We start from the raw sequence: 8589 nt of genomic DNA on the forward strand, positions 1-8589 counted from the left end.
TACTCAAATGGTTTAAATTTGATTTGATTTGCAAATTTTTCTTATTTTTTATCTTATCTTGTAGAACTTAATAAGACAAGACAATAAAACGGATTCGATTTTTTGAAACCTGTAAAGCCATGTGACCCCTTAACCGAGTTTTATGAAATTTCGAAAATTATTTTTTTTCACTCTGTTCTAGATAAGAATCAGAGTAGAGCCCGATTTATGACCAACAAAAGATTATATTTTTTAGAATGAACAATTGAATTTTACAAAAAAAAATCAATTTGCCGTAAAAGTTCGAAAATTCAAGAAATTACCCAGAAGTTAATTTTAACCTTGAATAACTTTTAAAGGAGTGAGTATATCGAAAAATTGTCTAGACGTATTTTGTAGAGCATTCAATTCTGTACAAGAATATGACTTTTTTATTCCTACAAACGAGAAAGTTCCAGAGATAAAAAAATATTCGTAAAAAGTGGAAAAATCCCATGTAATTTTAATGGGAAATGTATCGTGTTTGGGGCAAGGTTTATTATGAAAATTAAGGGCTTTTTATGGTCTGATATTTTTTTTAGATGGAAAACTAAAAGTTTAGGGGGCGTCTCGTCAAAAATAATCAATTTGGTAAATAACGGACACCTTAATACACATATACTTAAATGCAAATGCTTTACAGAAGCGGTCTGCTGAAGAATACAAAATTACAATGTAATGGAAGTTGGTCCGAGCAAGGGTTAGAAATCTGCGAATGAATTACAATAAGGCCAAAGCAAGGGATGGCTCGACGGGAACAGGCAGCATGGATGGCGATACCATTAAAGGTAAGTCTTATGAGGTTTTTAATAGTCAATTTACTTTAATAACTAATAATCCTAGATACTTTATTAAAAATGTGCATCCTGTATTACATATTTGGATGCCATATTTGGAAGGAGGGTAAGTGATTGCTTCATAATAGTAGATACGATGACAGAAACCGCTATTGTAGTTGAAGGAGAAGTACATTATAAACTCCAACTCCAGTAGTATATGAATTTGAGTAAACTGCACAAAATGCAGAGTACATTTTAAGTCCGACACTTAACGCCAATCCAGGTGATACAACCGAATTTATAATCGTTCTAAAACAAAAGTTGGAAGCAGATTATGGCAGCAGGGATTGGGAGCTGAGTTTAAGGGAATGGGAGTTAAATTTAAAAGAAAAAGAATTGCAGCTTAAGGAAACAATTGGACTGAGTCGATTTTTAAAAATTTATTGAACCAATCGTTGCAATTCTTTAAAAAAATTTAATCGCGTAACTCTGCTCTACCGAACGCTGCATTTTCGGCTTGCACCGTTCACAGAAACATGCCGCGCGAAAATGTTTGTCCTGATTCTTGAGGTGCTCGGAGACAACTGACGAGCCGCTTGTTTGTTAGGTAGGAATGGCCTATACCGATTCCAGTCGGTGCGCGTATGCTCTGAAGTACAGTAACTTTCCGGACAAATGTACAAACATTGAATAAAATTACTCCGTTTTGTTAAAAAAATTAAAAGTATATTTTTATTCAGGTGTCATATAAAAATAATTCAATATATTGTGTGTTTAGTATTCATGAAAATAATTCAAAAAGAAAGTTTGACTTCTATGAAAACGGTGCTCTGGTTCTCTGCAAATAGTATGTATTCTTAGGACATTAAATACTTGGTTGATTCTGAGTGAAGTTTAGCAGACTACGTTTAAGGTTTGTTGAAGTTAATAAATTGATACAGTGTTCAATTTTGCTTTCATGAATTTTGTTGTTCGAACTTATAAAAATGTTTTGCAAAATACAACAAACCATCATCCATTCATTGTACTTTTTTTTGTATTCCGTATTATGTAATCTAAACTTTAGTTCTTTTAAGCTAGAGAATTTTTTTTTTAATGTTCCGAACCAATTTTCTATGCGCACACGGTATTTAGAAAAGTATTCATTGAACTTTCTTCTCTAGTAACTATATTCTACACTATTTTTCCTGGATGGTGTTGCTAAAAATTCTTTCAGTGGATATGCACTAGCTCCAGCTATCCATTGCGAAGTTGACAAAAATCAATTCAGATATAATATATGTGACCTGGTCTACGAAAAGGGAGCTAACGTGCGAAAAACTAGTTTTCTGGGAAAGCTGTTAAAAATAATCGTAAGTTTCTCGTTATCTCATTAATTGTTCTCCTTTTTTTTGACACCTAAGCCCCCTTTCCGTAGACCAGGTCACATATGTATAAGGAAAAAATTTTCGCATCATGAACACTTCCCGGGTAACCGAATACAGTTTGTCTTATGCGTAACCGATGATCACAGATTACTAGTATTTTTACAGGATATTGGCGTTTACGGGGAAAAAGAATTTCATGACTCCTACTAGGTCAGTGTTTCCCAAAGTGGGCGATAACGCCCCCTTGTGGGCGCTGCAGGTATCAAGGGGGGCGGTAAGAGACCAAGAAAGAAAATGGGGGCGTTGTGTAGAGGCCTGGGGGTTATTTGTAATTTTATTTAGCTAGGAGGCCTCTTAGACAACGACTACATGAGCTCTCGACTCTCAACAACAACTTGTGAACATCAACTACTATGAATTAAAAGATTGCTCAAACTCGGTTCTATATTTCTCTCCGCGTAGTTCATATATCTGTCCTATTTTATTGAATATAGAAAAAATTAAAATCATGTCAATCGGTCGCTCCGTTTCATAACGGGGCATCTCGACAGGATAGAATTTATAGAATACTAACTGTCAAACGTATTAAAAAAGGATAAAGATCATTTTTTTTACAAATGTATTTCTGGGGAAAATAAGATAATAAGAAAAGGAGAAAGATCCTTTTTTACAAATGTATTTCTGGGAAAAATAAGGTAATACGAAATGGAGAAAGATCCTTTTTTTACTAATGTATTTCTAGGAAAAATAAGAATTCATATTTTTGGACTACTATATAATAATTGTGCTTAAGCATTCCTATATAAACAATGTAATATTTATTTTATATTCATTTGTGGTTTCGCGCGCAATATATGAGCATTACTTACGCCTCCATTACACTACTCGCGAAGTTAAACGTATTTCTCAAAGCAAAACAATGTCGGAAGTAAAAAAGAATGTCGGCAATAATGTGTGGAATACACTAAATTCGGATTCATTGAAAATCCCACAAACCCATCCTCGCCTTTGTGTCTTCTATGTCTAAAAACATTTTCGAATGAAGCAATGAAGCCTTCAAGACTGCAAGATCATTTGAATAAAATGCATCCAGATAAGAGAGACAAGAATGTAGCATATTTTCAAGACATAGAGAAGAAGCATAATACTCAGCCAAGTGTAGCAAAACTATTTTCGGCGGCTGCTAAGCAAGATGACGACGGACTTCGAGCTTCGTACAATATCTCTTTGTTAATTGCTCAAAAGGCAAACCACATAACATCGGAGAAGAGTTAATATTGCCAGCAATAAATGAAGTAATAACTACCGTGCTTCATAAACTAGCCGCAGATATTATCCGAAAAATTCCTTTGAGTAATAATTCTGTGCAAAGACGAATTGATGAAATGGCTGAAAACATTGAAGAATCATTGTACGATCACCTGAGGTCAAGTCAATTTTCAATTCAGCTGGATGAGTCCACTTTACCAACTAATGAAGCATTGTTGTTGTCTTACGTGAGCTTTATTAAAGATGAGAAAATATGTGAAGAACTATTATTTGATAGAAATTTAGAGACCGATACAAAAGGCGAAACCATATTCAATATATTGGAAAAGTTTTGCGATGAGAAAGAAATTCCTTTGAAAAATATTATTTCAGTTGCTACGGATGGCGCTCCGGCTATGACAGGGTGCCATAAAGGCTTCATAGCGTACTTAAAAATAAAATGCCAGATGTCCCTGGTGTACATTGCGTTATTCATAGACAACATTAAGTGGCTAGAAACTTAAGTGAAAAACTATTTCAATCACTGCTATATGTCATCAAAGCAGTCAATAAAATCCGCAACAGCTCTTTGAATGATAGATTATTTCATCAGCTTTGTGTTACTAATGACGAGGATTGCAATCGTTTGTTGTTTCATACTGAAGTTCGTTGGCTATCAAGAGGCAATTGTCTGACTCGATTTTACAACCTGTTTGACTCTGTTATAGAGTTCTTGGAAACTAAAGATACAGAATTTCAAGACAGGCTCATAACATCAAAGAATGATATAGCTTACATAACAGACCTGTTAAATTGTTCAACGACATGAGTCTCCAACTGCAAGGCGATAAACTAAATTTAATATAAACAAAAAACGTCGTTGCTGCTCTCGCAGCCAAACTGCTTCTACACAAAAGAATCTGGGCAGACGTGTGTTTCACAATTTTCCGAATTTATCAGTATCATGCAGTAACGACGAATTGTTTGCCTACTGCCAACATTTGGAAAACCTCCACATTGACTTCACCGAACGATACCAGGACATTTTGAACTTGGAAATACCAGACTGGGTGTTGGATCCGTTTTCAAATGTCAACACAGCAATGTCACCTCAGCTGGAAGAAGAACTTATAAAATTGACAACAAACGAGGAAATAAAAATCAAGTTCAAAAATGGTTACCAAGAATTTTGGCTACAAAACCGATCTCGCAATTGTACCCTGGATTGTGGTCAATCGTTCAACGATTCTTGATAGCATTCCCATCGTCATATTTGTGTGAACGTGGATTTAGTGCTGTGACAACACTGCTTACTAAAAATAGAAATCGTTTGCTTGTTACCGAACGTGGCGACTTGCGACTGTTCTTGAGTAAATTGGAACCTGATATTAACAAACTTATTAAACAGCATCAGATTCATCCTTCACATTAGTTTTTATATATGGATCGATTATTTTAGTTTTATTTTTAATAAAATATTCTCTGTTTTAATACTATAAAGTTGTGTTTCAATAATCATTCTTATTGGCAGGTGGAGCCTGTAAGAGTTAACTTGAGACCTAAGCGCCGTTGTATATTACCTACTGCGCTTAGGTTTCAAGTTGCTGGTTATAGTAAAAGTTTCGTTTAGAATTCTCCGTTAATATACATATTAATATAGGTCACAATAATTAATATGAAGTTATAGTGGTTTTTTAATAGGTGAAAAAATGGGGGCGCTAAAAAAATATTTATTCTCAAAGTGGGCGGTAGACAAAATAAGTTTGGGAACCACTGTACTAGGTGCTTCGGCCAATCTAATTTCGGAACAATCAATATAGCCAACACATCCAGTCATTTAATTTTTCGTTGCAGCGACTAACTGTAATCGTTCCCCTTCATCGGGTCAGTATAAAAACCTTATCTATTATCGTCAAAATGTTCGAGAACTTTTATTTCCTACTGGTTTTACGATTGTGCAATAATTTAAGAATATTAATTTTACAGTTCTTTTCGATTACCTTCTGCTCATCATCATCACCTTGTGACAATCCCAAATGCAACTCCACAAAATTTATAGATATGGCAACTCGAAAACTGGATAAGCTGTCAGCTTTACGGACTACCATCTTTCTTTCTTCTTGGCGCATCATCACGACTGCAAGCACGTCCTACCATTTTAGTCTATAAACCTATTGTATCAGTGTTTACATTAAAATAAATCAGTTATTATTGCGGCGGAAGAAGAAGCGATAAGCCAGGTAACACAAAATTTGCAGCATAAACACCAATGGACGGAAAATGAACAAACTCGCAACGTGGAAGTATCCAAAGTTTCCATTAAGATCCCACCATTCTGGCACGCAAAGCCAGAACTGTGGATGGCACAGGTGGAGTCACAATTCATTGCGGCAGGCATAACGAACAAAACGAAGTACCGCACCGTCGTGGCCGCAATCGAAAGATGCGTTCATCGCAGCTCTTGCGCGAAATGCGAAGTTTTGACGGCAGCGAGATTAACAATAACATATTAAAGTCCATTTGGATCAGTCGGTTACCTTCCAACATATGACTAATCATTTCCATCAGCAACGAACCGCTCGATAAAGTTGCCCTGCTCGCGAACAAAATATGTGAGGTTAGCGACACCCCACACGTACACGTGGTCAAAACTCCAAACACAGCAACGCGCAATCAATCCAGCATCGAGCAGCAGTTAGCCGCAATCACTAAAGAGATAGCTTCAATAAAGGCGAATATAAATCGTCTATCTAGAAGTCGCAGCAGAAACTGTCCTCCGTCACGTTTCAGTATGCTAAACAAAAACTGGAATGATTTGTGCTGTTACCACCACAAATTTGGTAACGATGCCTGAGCAAAAAAGTTAAACTAATTAGTCTCGTCTCGTCAATTGCGGTCGGCCATCATCGGAGCGGATTTTCTATCACATTTTAACCCAGCAGTCAACCTACGACAACGCAAACTCATCGACGACGTCACAAACACCAGCAGACTGTGTTTAATATCAACAAATAAAAAGGTGGTTTGCAATTTATCTTACACTAAAGATTATCAGCCGTGCAGGATTTATTGAGGGAATTCAAAGACATCACGGTGGAAAAGCTTTCAGTCAAAAAACCACAACACTTTGTCACGCATCATATCGTCATTAAAGGACCACCAGTTTTCACTAAACCGAGACGCTTATCTCCCGAGAAATTAATAGCCGCAAAAGCCGAGATACAACTCTTGCTGAACGCAGGCATCTGGCGTCCATCGCGTAGCCCATGGGCAAGCCCGCTGCACATGATAAAGAAGAAAAACGGCGAGTGGAGGCCATATGGGGATTTCAGGCGACTAAATGTCGTCAACGAGCCTGACAGGTACCCCCTGCCACACCTGTACGATTTCACTCATTCCCTGCACGTTTGCAAAATTTTTTCCACACTTGATCTGCGTCGGGCCTACAACCGGATTGGAGTCAAACGACAGACCAAAGACAGCAATCACAACGACGTTCGTGGATTCTCGTTAATGTGCTTTGGTTTAAGGAATGCCAGTCAAACGTTCCAAAGATTCATGGATCATATCTTCTTTGAATACGCCTGGCCGTATCTCGACGACATTTTGATATCATCGGAGGATATGACTCAACATCGTCATCATCTACAATTAGTATTTAAAAAGTTACGCGAGTACGGCCTTGTTATTAACCGTTCAAAATGTATACTAGGTCAGTAGCAAGTTAAATTTTTAGGATTTAAAATAAACAGCTGTGGAATCCTACCCCCCAGAAGAACGAGTACGGGCAATTCAAAATTTCATCCTACCGACGAGAGTATGTGATTTGCGACGTTTTCTCGGTACGGTAAACTTTTTTTTCGGTAAAGAAAAACAACAAATCGCCAGAGGTATTTCAACAATGCGAAAACGACTTACGTAAAGCAACTTTACTCACTTATTCAAAATCCAGCGCGCAACTCATTTTGACGGTGGATGCATCTGCAGCTGCGGATGGAGTCAGATATTTTCAACATATGCTAGAAGGAAGACAATTTTTCATCCTCACGGACCACAAGCCATTGCAGTATGTGTTCCAACAAAAGCTTGAAAAGGCATATCCGTGTCAAATGCGCCATTCTGAATTTATCGCAAAATTTACAACAGACATTCGATACATCGCCGGAAGAGAAAACATAGTAGCTGATGCAATGTCACGTATTGACGCCACATATACTTCAAACACCATCAACTTCACCAAACTGGCAGAGATTCGAATGTCTGACTCAGAGCTCAAAGACTTATAAGCTTCGAATTCCAGCCTATTAATTAAACCTTTTACGATTCCGACCATACTTAACTTCTTCGTTTCGTAAAACAGCTTTCGACTCCATACATAACATGGCACACACCGGCGCCTCTAAAACAACAAAATTAATCGCAGAGAAATTCGTCTGGCCTAATCTCCGAAAAGATTGCCGCTTATGGTCCAGGCAATGCATCCCGTGCCAAAGAGATAAAGTGCAGCGCCACAACAGAGCATCATTGTCAACATTTACGTAACTAGAGCAACGATTTGGCCACATAAATATGGATATCGTTGGACCATTATCACCTTGCAAGGTCTATCGATACGATTTGACAATAGTCGATCGTTATTCGCGATAGTTGGAGGCACTCCCGCTCGAAAACATGACGACAGAGACCATTGCTTTCAATTTCTACACACACTGGATCGCTAGATGTGGAGTACCGAGTAAAGTAACAACGGATCAAGGTAGGCAATTTCAATTTACACTATTCGGTGAACCTTCCAGACTTTTAGGCATGAAGCACTTACGTACCACTGCCTATCACCCCGCGTTAAGCGGGATTATCGACCGGTGGTCTAGATCATTAAAGCAGCCATAAAATGTTACATGACAAACAACTGGGTCGAAGTTCTCCCATTCATCCTTCTGGGTTTTCGTTCCTCATGGAGAGATGATTTATGACCGACACCCACAGAGATGGTTTATGGAAAAACTCTTCGATTATCTGGTCGGTTCTTTTCCGAAAAATATACGCACAATGCCACAGAATATGAGTTCGTCGAAAATTTACGCATTCGCATGCACTCACTAATGCCGTCACCAACTACAAACAACTCAGCGCACGTACCATTTGTGGAAAAGAATTTGCACTCAACACCATCAGTT

This window comes from Bactrocera tryoni, unplaced genomic scaffold (genome assembly GCF_016617805.1).
Source record: "Bactrocera tryoni isolate S06 unplaced genomic scaffold, CSIRO_BtryS06_freeze2 scaffold_25, whole genome shotgun sequence".
NCBI classification, from domain to species: Eukaryota; Metazoa; Arthropoda; class Insecta; order Diptera; family Tephritidae; genus Bactrocera; species Bactrocera tryoni.